The sequence below is a fragment of the Oncorhynchus keta genome, chromosome 13 (assembly GCF_023373465.1).
Source record: "Oncorhynchus keta strain PuntledgeMale-10-30-2019 chromosome 13, Oket_V2, whole genome shotgun sequence".
Taxonomy (NCBI): Eukaryota; Metazoa; Chordata; class Actinopteri; order Salmoniformes; family Salmonidae; genus Oncorhynchus; species Oncorhynchus keta.
The window spans coordinates 18,516,409-18,530,483 of NC_068433.1; positions in this window are offsets into that span (position 1 = coordinate 18,516,409).

The window sequence follows — 14,075 nt, forward strand, 5'->3', positions numbered from 1 at the left end:
TTTGTATCCCTTCCCCTGGTCTGGATGGGAGTTGGAAAAACCCGGCTATAGTATCCTGCAAGTCTTAGGAAGGACTTGACCTGTGGAGACCAATTGTACTCATACAATCTGTCTGGTGTCAAAAATGCCATCTTCTCCCGGGAGGAGGCTGCCAACAGTAGCTGCCAATATCCTTTGGTCAGTTCAAGGGTGCTGATGTACTGGGCCTTTCCAAATCGGTCGAGGAGCTCGTCCACCCTCAGCATGGGGTAGGCGTCGAACAAGCTTATGTCGTTCACACCGCGGAAATCATTACAGAAGCGGAGGCTACCGTCCGGTTTGGGCACCAACACGATGGGGCTGCACCATGCACTGTGGGACTCTTCAACGACCCCCATCCTCAGCATAGCCTCCACTTCCTGTTTCACGGCTTTCCTTCAGGCCTCCGGAATCCGATAGGGCCTCTTTCTTTCCCCCGGCCGGGTACGGATGTGGTGTTCAATGAGGATTGTGTGGCCCGGCTTCTTGGAGAGCACCGCAGTGTTCCGATCGACGAGCTTCTGGGCCGGGTTGAGGTCCTCATTGCTCGGGACCACCACTGGTACCATTGGCATCCTTGGTCCCAACCATAACACGGCCAAGGCTGTCCTCTCGTGATACTTCTTCAACGGGTTGGTTTCCGTCTCCCCGGTTGCCGTACGTGGTAATTGACAGGTCTCGGCTTCTAGATCACCTCGTATGGCCCGTGCCATGTTGCCAGGAACTTACTTTCGGCCGTGGGGATTAAGACCAACACCCTGTCTCCCACCTGGAATTCTTGGTGCTGGGCTCCCCGATTGTAGACCTGGGCGCTCCCCGATTGTAGACCTGGGCTTGGGAGCGTTGGGCCTTCTCCGTATGTTCCCTCACGACTGGCCATATGGCTGTCATCCACTCCCTCATATTCTCCACGTGCTCTACCACGCTGCGTAAGGGGGTCGGTTGGGCTTCCCACACCTTCTTGGCGAGGTCCAGTAGGCCACGTGGTTCGAAAGGGGAAAACCCAGAACTGGGGTACTTCTCGGATGGAGAAGGTGGGGTAGTAGCTGGTCCCAGTTCTTTCCATCATGAACTTTCGCAGCATTTCTTTGAGCGTTTTATTGGAGCGCTCAATGAGCCCATTCGTCTGCAGGTGAAAGACGGAGTTCCGGATCTGCTTGATCTGCAGGAGAGCACACAACTCTTTCATTAGGCGGGACATAAACTCAGTACCTTGGTCTGTCAGGATCTCGTTCGGGATGCCCACCCGGGCTAAAGAGGTGGAACAGCTCCCTGGCGATTCCATTGGATGTCCTCGTGCAGTTTTTATCAGGGGTCCCACTATGTCCATGGCGATGCGTACAAAGGGCATCCGGATGATCGGTACGGGGACCAGTGGGTTTCAGAAGTGTGCTTTCGGGGCTGTGAGTTGACACTCTGGGCAGCTGCGACAGTAGTCTTCCACGGCCCTCCTCATCCCGGGCCAGTGGAAGCGGGCGGCGATCTGTTCCTGGGTCTTCTCCATTCCCAGGTGCGCCCCCAACAGGCGGGTGTGGGCCAGCTGAAGAACGGTTCCCACGTACCGTCGGGGCAGCAACAATACCTCTCGAAGTTCACCCTATTAGCGCGACACCTGATACAAAAGGTTATTCTTGATTTGGAAATATCGCCATTCTTGTTTTGGGGTATCGCCAGTCACTCAACCCCGGAGTAGCTGTCCATCCACCGCTATCACTTGGGCTGCAGCAGGCTTTCTAGTTCGGATCCTTCCACTGGGAAAGAGTCAGAGAGTCAGCATCCATCCTCCTGAAAGTAGTCCATCACAACTTTTTCCCACTGACCTTTGTCAACAGCACCTGATAATAGCAACTAACACAGTTCTCCATGGCTAACGTCATATATTTTGAAAAAACTGCAGTAGAAAGGATTATCTACACGTAACAAGCAGCTAATTTTATAGAAAGAAGATGCTACACGGCAGACCAATCCGAAACCCATCTCTCGGCATGTCTAGCCCATTCATTATCTCAGCTAATCATGGCTAGTGAGAAGGTTCCCACCTTTTTCTGTGGCTAAACCAACAAGGCTCGTAATTTAAGAAACGTATTTGTATTTTCAGATGGCATACACATTTGTTATTTAGGCACATGAAAGTTCAAATGTTCAAGAAGGCCTTTCTGCCTCTCCTGTGAAATTGTGACTTGTGACATATGCCTAGTTTCCTGAAACTAGTCACATATAGGGAATCTCCAATACCCCTACCTACATTCTAAAACACATTGTTAATCATAATGTAGAAAAAAATATAGCACTGCCTGAAAGAATACTATTGTCACCTCCATAGGCATCAGATAAAATTGATCCTATTTTAACTTGAAAATAGTGATTAAATAAGGCCAAAACCAGGTTATATAATCTCCCTTCAGTACCAAATCTATATCTATATATATATATATATATATATATGATTTGGTACTGAAGTAACAGTCAAAAGTTAGGACCCATCTACTCATTCAAGGGTTTTTCTTTATTTTTACTATTTTCTATTTTGTAAAATAATAGTGAAAATATCAAAATGATGAATAGAATCATGAAGTAACCAAAAGTGTTCAACAAACTGTTGTGTATTGATATTCTAGTTTTGTCCCTTTAGGGTACCTGTAACCCCCCTTGTTTCCCTATGTCGAAATGCTTGGAATGTTCTACCTGTGAAATGCATTAAACAATGCCCACATTAATTTCTACTCCCGTCTCATGTCCTGTCCTTATATTAGTTGTAATACAGTGTGCTATACAACACAAACCAAAATATATTTTATATTTAAGATTCTTAAAGTAGCCACCCTTTGCCTTGATGACAGTTCTGCACACTCTTGGCATTCTCTCAACTAGCTTCCTCAGGAATGCTTTTCCAACAGTCTTGAATGAGTTCCCACATATGCTGAGCACTTGTTGGCTGCTTTTCCTTCACTCTGCGGTCCAACTCATCCCAAACCATCTCCATTGGGTTGTGGTGGGGTGATTGTAGAGGCCAGGTCATCTAACAAAGCACCATCACTCTCCTTCTTGGTCAAATAGCCCTTACACAGCCTTACACAGTGTTTTGGGTCATTGTCCTGTTGAAATACAAATGATAGTCTAACTAAGCACAAACCAGATGGGATTGCGTATCTCTGCAGAATGCTGTGGTAGCCATGCTGATTAAGTGTGCCTTGAATTCTAAGTAAATCACAGACAGTGTCAACAGCAAATCACCCCCAAACCACCACACTTCCTCTTCCATGCATCATGGTGGGAACCACACATGCGGAAAACATTAGTTCACCAACTCAGTGTCTCACAAAAACATGGCGGTTGAAACTATAGGATAGATTTCCACCCGTCTAATGTCAATTTCTCGTGTTTCTTGGCCCAAGCAAGTCTCTTCTTATCATTGGTGTCCTTAAGGAGCTGTTTTGCAGCAATTCGACCATGAAGGCCTGAATCACACAGTTTTCTCTGAAACGTTGAAATGTGAAATGTGTTTGTTACTTGACCTCTGTGAAACATTTATGTTGGCTGCAATCTGAGGTGCAGTTAACTCTAATGAACTCTAATGAACTTGTCATTACAGACATTACTTTCTCATGGCACTCATCCACAGATCTCTGCATTGGTAACTTTTGTCCCACCCGCTCACACATGTACTTGAACATCTTCCGGTTAGCTTTCTCAAATCACAACCTCATGTCATTGACTCTACTCTGCATACACACATCCATATTGACCTTATATCGAACTGGAAAATGATTACTCCCTACCGTGGTTTCTCTTATCACTTCCAATTCACACCTCCCTGCCATCACCGCAGAAACCATTGTCAAGTTGAAGAATGACTCTGTACCCCTCACAACATTGATTCTTGTTCCGCTCCCATCATTAATACATAGTAATCCCCTGTTATCCATTAATTATTCAACGATACTCCTGTTGTTATCTTCATGCATACTTCCCCAGATTTCATTACGGGCATTAAAATCACCACCACATAATACCTTCCTATCAATCCCTTCTAATTGTGCTAACATAAGAGGTTTGTCGGGTTATAAAAAAAATGAACTATTACAATGTTACCTCTATTCCCACACATTCCAATACTCTGGACGCCATCCCCTCTTTAAAAAATGTAGCACAACCCCCACCCGACTCCTCCACTCTATCGCCGAACTAAATCCCAGAATCACTAACTCCAATTAAGGTTTGAGCCATGCCTTCATCTGTTACTACATCCATGTCATATGCACATTTCTTAAACGTGTGCCTGTTAGCTATCAAGCTTCTAGCATTCCATTGAAGGACCGGAAAAACCATACTAAATACACTACATGACCAAAAGTATGTTGACACCTGCTCATCGAACATCTCATTCCAAAATGATGGGCATTAATATGGGGTTGGTCTCCCCTGTGCTGTAGTAACAGCCTCCACTCTTCTGGGAAGGCTTTCCACTAGATGATGGAACATTGCTGCGTGGACTTGCTGCCATTCAGCCACAAGAGCAAACAGAGGGTGATACGGAGGGGGATCTTAAACTGAAACCCAAGAGAGTGAGCATTTCTCCTTTGCCAAGATAATCCATCCTCCTGCAATAGGCTGACCGCAAAAATGTCCACTAACAGGGATGTAAAGAAATTTGTGCACACAATTTGAGAGAAATAAGCTTTCTGTGTGTCACGTTCTGACCTTTATTTTCTGTGTTTTGTGTTTAGTTAGTATGGTCAGGGCGTGAGTTGGGTGGGTAGTCTATGTTTGTTTGTCTAGGTTTTGGGAATTTCTATGTTTCGGCCTAGTATGGTTCTCAATCAGAGGCAGGTGTCATTAGTTGTCTCTGATTGAGAATCATACTTAGGTGGCCTGGGTTTCACTGTGTGTTTGTGGGTGATTGTTTCCTGTCTCTGTGTTGCACCAGATAGGACTGTTTTTTGAGTTTTCACATTTCTTGTTTTGTTAGTTTGTTCATGTGTACCTTAAAGCATTAAAAAGTACCATGGAAAATTACCACGCCGCGTATTGGTCCTCTGATCCGTTTCGCCTCTCCTCTTCGGAAGAAGAGGAGGAAACTCATTACAGAATCACCCACCACAATCGGACCAAGCGGCGTGGTAAAGGACAGCGACGACAGCAGCAGCAGCAGCAACAACAGCGGCAAGCATCAGAGCTGAATCTGGACTACACAACTTGGGAGGAGATAGATAGGTGGGCGGTCGACCCAGGGAGAGTGCCGGAGCCCGCCTGGGATTCGATGGAGCAATGCAAGGAAGGTTACAGGAGAATGAGGTTGGCGAAGCCAGCACGGCAGTGCGACAGGTACGAGAGGCAGCCCCAAATTTTTTTTGGGGGGGGGCACACGAGGTGTGATACTAAGCCAGGTAGCAGACCTGAGCTCACTCCTCGTGCTTATGATAAGCAGCGCATTACTGGTCAGGCACCGTGTTATGCGGTTGAGCGCAAGGTGTCGCCAGTGCGTGTCCATAGCCCGGTGCGCTATAGGACAGCCCCCCGAGAGTGCCATGCGAGTTTGGGCATTGAGCCAGGGCGTATGGTGCCTGCTCAGCGGGTCTGGTCGCCGGTACGCAGTCTTGGTCCAGGTTATCCTGCGCCGGCTCTGCGTGCTGTGTCTCCGGGCGCTGGGAGGTGCAGTGCGTCCTCTGCCTGCGCTCCGCTCGTACCGGGCAACTGTGGGAGTGGAGCCTAGGGGAGAGGTGCGTGTAGTAAGCACTAGATCTCCCGTGCTTACCCACAGCCCGGTTCAACCTGTGCCTGCACTCTGGAGGGTCCGGGCTCGAGTAGTTGTCCAGCCTGGGAAAGTGGTGCCAAGGTTGCGCACCAGAGCTCCAGTGCTCCCCACAGCCCGATCTTTCAGGCTCCTCCTAACATCAAGCCTCCTGAAAGTCTCCCCAGCCTGGTAGTTCCTGTGGCAGCCCCACGCACCAGGCTGTCTCTCAGTCTCCTCCCTGCAGGTGCTCCCGCCTGTCCGGCGCCGCTGCCGGAGCGTCCCGCCTGTCCGGCGCCGCTGCCGGAGCCTCCCGCCTGTCCGGCGCCGCTGCCGGAGCCTCCCGCCTGTCCGGCGCCGCTGCCGGAGCCTCCCGCCTGTCCGGGCCTCCCGCCTGTCCGGCGCCGCTGCCGGAGCCTCCCGCCTGTCCGGCGCCGCTGCCGGAGCCTCCCGCCTGTCCGGCGCTGCTGCGGAGCCTCCCGCCTGTCCGGCGCCGCTGCCGGAGCCTCCCGCCTGTCCGGCGCTGCTGCCGGAGCCTCCCGCCTGTCCGGCGCTGCTGCCGGAGCGTCCCGCCTGTCCGGCGCCGCTGCCGGGCGTCCCGCCTGTCTGGCGCCGCTGCCGGAGCGTCCCGCCTGTCTGGCGCCGCTGCCGGAGCGTCCCTCCTGTCCGGCGCCGCTGCTGGAGCATCCCGCCTGTCCGGCGCCGCTGCCTCCTGTAGCAGCTCCACGCACCAGGCTGTCTCTCTGTGTCCTCTCTGCAGGTGCTCCCGCCTGTCCGGCGCCGCTGCCGGAGCGTCCCGCCCATCCGGCGCCGCTGCCGGAGCGTCCCGCCTGTCTGGCGCCGCTGCCGGAGCGTCCCGCCTGTCCGGCGCCCCGCTGCCGGAGCGTCCCGCTTGTCCGGCGCCGTTGCCGGAGCGTCCCGCCTGTCCTGCGCCGCTGCCGGAGCGTCCCGCCTGTCCTGCGCCGTTGCCGGAGCGTCCCGCCTGTCCGGCGCCGCTGCCGGGCCTCCCGCCTGTCCGGCGCCACTGCCGGAGCCTCTCGCCTGTCCGGCGCCGCTGCCGGAGCGTCCCGCCTGTCCGGCGCCGCTGCCGGAGCCCCTCAGCCCAGAGGCGCCAGAGCCCCTCAGCCCAGAGGCGCCAGAGCCCCTCAGCCCAGAGGCGCCAGAGCCCCTGTCCCTCTGTCCAGAGCCCCTGTCCCTCTGTCCAGAGCCCCTGTCCCTCTGTCCAGAGCCCCTGTCCCTCTGTCCAGAGCCCCTGCCCCTCTGTCCCGAGCTGCCCCTCTGTCCAGTGGGGTCATTGAGAGGGGTTGCCATGGTGAGAAAGCCACGGAGGCGGAAAATAAGGCGGACAAAGACAAGGGTGAAGTGGGGTCCGCGTCCCGCGCCAGAACCGCCACCGCGGACAGACGCCCACCCAGACCCTCCCCTATAGGTCAAGGTTTTGCGGCCGGAGTCCGCACCTTTGGGGGGGGGTACTGTCACGTTCTGACCTTTATTTTCTGTGTTTTGTGTTTAGTTAGTATGGTCAGGGCGTGAGTTGGGTGGGTAGTCTATGTTTGTTTGTCTAGGTTTTGGGAATTTCTATGTTTCGGCCTAGTATGGTTCTCAATCAGAGGCAGGTGTCATTAGTTGTCTCTGATTGAGAATCATACTTAGGTGGCCTGGGTTTCACTGTGTGTTTGTGGGTGATTGTTTCCTGTCTCTGTGTGTGCACCAGATAGGACTGTTTTTTGAGTTTTCACATTTCTTGTTTTGTTAGTTTGTTCATGTGTACCTTAAAGCATTAAAAAGTACCATGGAAAATTACCACGCCGCGTATTGGTCCTCTGATCCGTTTCGCCTCTCCTCTTCGGAAGAAGAGGAGGAAACTCATTACACTGTGCCTATGGAAAATGTCTTGGATATTTTATTTCAGCTCATGAGACATGGATACAACACTTTACGTGTTGGGTTATTGTTCAACTTAATTTTAAGAGCATGACGTCGTTGACGTCGTTGAGAATTTGGGCAACGTACCGTTCTCCAGGAACTGCTGTCAAGCAGAAGTACAAAGCTATGTGAGGAACTGCATACATCTAAATAATATGCTCTAAAATGTGTATTTATTTCTGTAGGATCAGATATCAGTCCCTTAGAAGGAGATCTGATGAGCTGTATTGAGGATCTTGTTTCAGTATGTTTAAGCTGCAGTGCCAGTAAGTGGCTCGGTCTACTCCCTTGAAAATAGTATCTTTGTCGTACCCTCTGCATAATGAATTTTGCTCTACGTCGCAACATGTAATTAAGTTCCAGTCTACTTGTTTTAAGCTCAATTTCTCTCTCTGTTGAATAGTTATTTATTTAAGGGAGTCTTCCAGCATTTAAAAATGATTTTCCAATTTCTGTCAATTATAGGAAAAATGTCTAGTTTTCTCTTATGAAACATTTTACAGTTAACCATATCGTATTTGAGTCCTCCACCGAGTGGTAATTTATTTCCCAAAAATATTTTAAATTGGATTTAAACTGTATGATGAAGTCAGCGTTGTGTAGTAAAGTATTACTAAACCTCTTTTTCATTGGAAAGATTTGAAATTGACAAAGAATGGGATTATGATCAGATAGAATGGCCGGTAATGTTTTTATAAATTCCATCTTCCCTGTAATATCAGTAGATGTTCAAACATAGTCAATTCTCAAGAAAGTCTTAAATCTAGCAGAAAAGCATGTATAGTCCTTAGTTGTCGGATTATGAAATCTAAAGGAGACATTAGGATGAAGATCTTTAAGAAATTGTTTAAGTGCCAGGGAAGCATTCACTTGAGATGAGCTATGAGAAAGTCCAGATCTATCTATCATAGAATCAATAATGGCATTCATGTCAGTTCCAATAATAAGCTTATAATCCGATAAATTGAGCAGGCTTCTGGTTACAGAAGGGAGAAAATCTTTGCCAGATATTCTAGAAAAAAATAGTAAACATATCCATTGTTGGATTAAATGATGTATAACATTACAAAACCCTTCAGATTGCCATTCCACCCCAATAACCCTGCCAAATGTATCAAAACAGTTGAAACAAAGATTCCCTCCCTCCCTGACAGGTTAGGAGACAACAGTCTGCCCTCTCCACTCAATGTTAGACCTGTGACTGAACGCAGCAGTGTCTGTCACTAAAACCCTACCAATACCGCTGAATGACTCACTCCATTTCCTAAATATCATGCATTAACTGACACAATGGAGATAAGAGAATGGGAAGAACTGCTCAATCGACTGAACGATTATGCCTTAACATAGCACAAACATGGAGAACTAACTAGCTCCACTGTGGTGCTCATGGTTGTCCTCTCCAAGTGATGCCACGAACTCCTTGGTGTCTTGTGCTGTGGTGAATGACAGGCGCTCTCCCCTGTGTGTGGCCTGGAGCGTTGCTGGATAGACGAGGAATGACTGGATGCCCCTCAGGCTGAGTTTGTTCAGGACCTCGTTGAAGACTTTGCGGCATTGGAAGACGTGCGTGCTGTGGTAAGGGAAAAACCGAAGTACCCTAAGAGCGTGGTGAATGAGCTCTGCTGCTCTGTCTCCTTGTAGAATGGCTTGGCTGTTGTTGTACCGGAGGATCTTGAATATCAGCGTCCTCGGTCTGTCTGAAGCATTACTAGTCCCAGGTCCAGAGTAGATGCGATGGGCACTTTCTAAAACAACCTTATGAGATATGGATGGGATCCATTTAGGAATCATTCTCTGTAGGAATTCGATGGGATCATCAGTCTCATCTCCTTCTTTCAAATCAATTAATCTTACATTTGAGCGATGTGGAACAGTCCTCCATTTCAGCCATCTTCTCCAGTTGTGAAGAACAGTCATTGACTTTCCTTATTTTAACCTTTCAGATTGTCCACTTTAGTAGACAGATTGTCAATCACTTTCATCCTTCTCTCAACGTTGATTGTAAGAGCTTCAACAGCCGCTAAAGTATATTGATGTTTTCTGTTGAGTGGTTCCACCGTCTCAGCTAACACAGTATATCCTTGAGAGAGTTCTGTTGATTGGCTAACGCCTCAGAAATCGCGCCAGCTATGAAGGCCTCAGTTTCAGTCCTGAAGGCTGTCTTCTGACACTTAACTTTAAGGGAAGAAGTCAAAGAAGCGCTGTTTTACTTGCCATCTTGAGTAGTAGGCATTGTTAGTCAGTCTTGGGTTTGTTGTTGAAATGTTCCTTATCAAAATAATGTAATAAATATGAAAGAGGTATTGGGTTTGCAGTGCTCTAGTGACAATCGACCATATCTCCCATTGGTCACGTGATCCCCGCCATTAAGTTATATTTCTGAAGGCCCTAAGAGAGGTGCACAGACCTGAGCCTGGTGTGCCTGTCTCAGCACCAGTTGATGGTGAAGATGAGGTTGAATTTGAGGCTGCAGAAGTTTCAGCACCAGCAACATGACAGTGTAGAACACAGTGCTACCTGGACCTGAAACAGTGTAACCTGAGGACTCTACACCCTCCATCAGGTATTTCTCAATGTGGAATTGTATTGTGCACAAACTGCATTAATGCAAGCTCAGTTACTAATGGCAGTGATTGGCCACGTGTTAGCACTCTCTAGATAATACAGAAGTCAGAAGTTTACATACACCTCAGCCAAATACATTTAAACTCATTTAAACTCAGCTATGCTTATGAGCTACCTTTTATAAACACTACAATGGATACCTGCTATGCTTATGAGCTACCTTTTATAAACACTACAATGGATACCTGCTATGCTTATGAGCTACCTTTTATAAACACTACAATGGATACCTGCTATGCTTATGAGCTACCTTTTATAAACACTACAATGGATACCTGCTATGCTTATGAGCTACCTTTTACAAACACTACAATGGATACCTGCTATGCTTATGAGCTACCTTTTATAAACACTACAATGGATACCTGCTATGCTTATGAGCTACCTTTTATAAACACTACAATGGATACCTGCTATGCTTATGAGCTACCTTTTATAAACACTACAATGGATACCTGCTATGCTTATGAGCTACCTTTTATAAACACTACAATGGATACCTGCTATGCTTATGAGCTACCTTTTATAAACACTACAATGGATACCTGCTATGCTTATGAGGTAACTTTATAATCATTACCATATAAATACCTGCTTTGCTGAAGTGGTGACATAACAGCTACCATACACTGTAAATACCTGCTGTGTTATTGCGGTAACAAAACAGGGACCATATAAATGCTATGCTATGCTATGCTATGCTATGCTATGCTATGCTATGCTGATACAGTAATATAACAGCTACCATGTAAATACCTGCTATACTAATGAGGTAACATTATATATACTACCATATAAATACCTGCTATTTATGCTGATGAGGTATCATTAAAACCACTACCATATACTATAAATGCCTGCTATTCTAATACGTGAGCTGGGAAGGGTTGTGATGAAGTGATCCATTCAGACCAGCCTTAATGATTTAACTTTCGAAACAACATTAGTCGGTAACACTAGTTTGATAGGTGATATTCATAAATGTAATAAATGTAATTGCATTGTTCTGGGCACAACACTGACATGATTGACATGTATTGTTTACGACAGTATCAGTAATACGACACCTCATGGTAAACCATTGGTACTACACATTATGGAGATCAGTTGCTGTACAACCACTGTGAACGTGTATAATACGTCTTCTAGATGAACAACCACCTCTATCTTTTGTCTGGGCATTATTCTATTCATATTACACAAAGGAATGTCAATGTTTTATATGTTATATGTTCATTCAAATGATTTCATTTTAAGCTCTGATATGTATAGAGTGCTGTTTTATTTTGACCATAGCAATTACATAGCAGGCTCTAGCAGACTCTGAAAAGTGACACTGTCATTACTTTTGTTGTTAGATTACAAAACAGAGTTATTTAATTAAAACATTTTTTATTGTCAATGATCATCCAAATTGGGCCACTGGAACACTCTGTAATTGTTCAAGAGACAGGGAACTGTTGGTGGATAGCAGACAACACAGGTTGGCAGAGGTTTCCTGATGTGCTGTCTTAGAACGCCATAGGCCCAGGGGACTATCTTCCTGTAGTGTGCGTAGCGGAATTGCCTGGGGACAAGGGATTGGGAATTGTTGGTAGTTATAAAAGTCTGGGACACATGAATCTTACAGTAGTAGCTATAACGCAATGAAAAGTATTATTCATGACTGTACTGATGAGCACTGACATGGAGTGGCCCGTGTTTCTGTCTGAAACTCATGTATGCAATTCCCAGCAGAAACCGGTTATAGAAAAATGGCTCGGAATTTCGATGCAGGGTCAGACAAGAGATGTCCTGTCTTGAAGAAAGGTCCTCCACCAACCCCTAGTAACAACCTGGTCTAAATGCCTTTCGTGTTATTCCGTATGTAAATCTGAGAGTCTTCATTTAGTATCATATGTTACGTTTTGGATTATAGGTATTCATTTCTGGATGTCCATCACCCATTTTGTATGATATGTACCGCATTATATGTGACAAAATTGAAAAATGTACAATATGTTACGAATTTAAAAAATGTACTATATGTATAAGGTTAATGTTAGGGTTAAGTTTTGAGTTAGGTTAAAGGGTTAGGGGAAGGGATAGCTAAACAGTTAGGGGGAAGGGTTAGCTAACATCCTAATCAGTTACCAATTAGCTAAAAAGTAGTAAGTCCTTGAAAACTTGCTATTTAGTTAAAATATTAAAGTTGCCCATTGTGAGTTTCAAATTCACAACCTTTGGGTTGCTAGATGTTTGAGTTATACTCCCAACCAACCACCCTGCTTTTGATTTTGCCTTAAGTAACCATCTTTCTTATGTAACCATACCAATCATAATATATCATACTAATTTGAGTGTCTTTGATTTATATTTACTATGTTAATTCTAACCTATGATATCAGGTTGCCAGTAGGCATCAATCCCTGCAGCAAATGCTCTCTATTGCTGTGGTCATTGGTTGGCAGTGTCCACACTTTTGAAAAACATAATTTTGACAACAAAGACTATCATTGATAGCTGATGACAGTATGCTGATCATTTTTGTTTGGGTGGTTTTAAAGTGTAACACGGCTTTTAAGAGTCCTTGAAATTGAGCATCCTTGTGTGAGACACATCGTATACTATCACTAATCATGTAACTATTGAAATATGGTAACTATTACATCCAATGTAACATCAGTGAAGCTCATATTGGAAATCACAATGCATTTTTTATTGGAACCCAGATAATAATTTACCTTGGCACCCAAGACCGCCTTGACAGTTTTCATTATCTACAGAGTTGAATGACATTTTCTTATCTGGTAGCAAGACGATTTTCTGATTCAACTCGTCATAATCTTACCAGTAGCTGAGAGATCCCTACATGGCTGTTTCCATGGTGACCTGGCAGCTATGTTTTGTGGTGTGTCATCAGATTTGTAATTGTTATTTGATCATTTAATTATTTAACTCTGTTTTGTTTTCATTCCTTTACAATGAAGTGAAGAGCACCAATGAAATAGCAAGCAATTGTCACGTTCCGGCCATGAGTTCTTTTGTTATGTCTTTGTTTTAGTATGGTCAGGGCGTGAGTTGGGTGGGTTGTCTATGTTAGTTTTTCTATGATTTGCTATTTCTGTGTTTGGCCTGGTATGGTTCTCAATCAGAGGCAGCTGTCAATCGTTGTCCCTGATTGAGAACCATATTTATTGTGTTTCGTGGGTGATTATTTTCTGTTTTCTGTTGTGTGTCTGCACCAGCCAGAACTGTTTTCGGTTGTCGGTTTATTGTTTTTGTTCAGTGTTCAAGTTCTTTATTAAAAGATATGGACACATACCACCCTGCACCGTGGTCCTCTTTTTCTTCCACCGACAACGACCGTTAACCTAGGCTCCGTCGTAACCGGCCGCGACCGGTCCTTGGGGCGACGCACACTTGGCCTAGCGTCGTCTGGGTTAGGGAGGGCTTGGCCGGTAGGGATATCCTTGTCTCATCGCGCACCAGCGACTCCTGTGGCGGGCCGGGCGCAGTGCACGCTAACCAAGTTGCCAGGCGCACGGTGTTTCCTCCGACACATTGGTGCGGCTGGCTTCCGGGTTGGATGCGCGCTGTGTTAAGAAGCAGTGCGGCTTGGTTGGGTTGTGTATCGGAGGACGCATGACTTTCAACCTTCGTCTCTCCCGAGCCCGTACTGGAGTTGTAGCGATGAGACAAGATAGTAGCTACTAAAAACAATTGGATACCACAAAATTAGGGAGAAAAAGGGGTAAAAATTAAAGTAAACATTGTTTTTTTTTCAATTAAA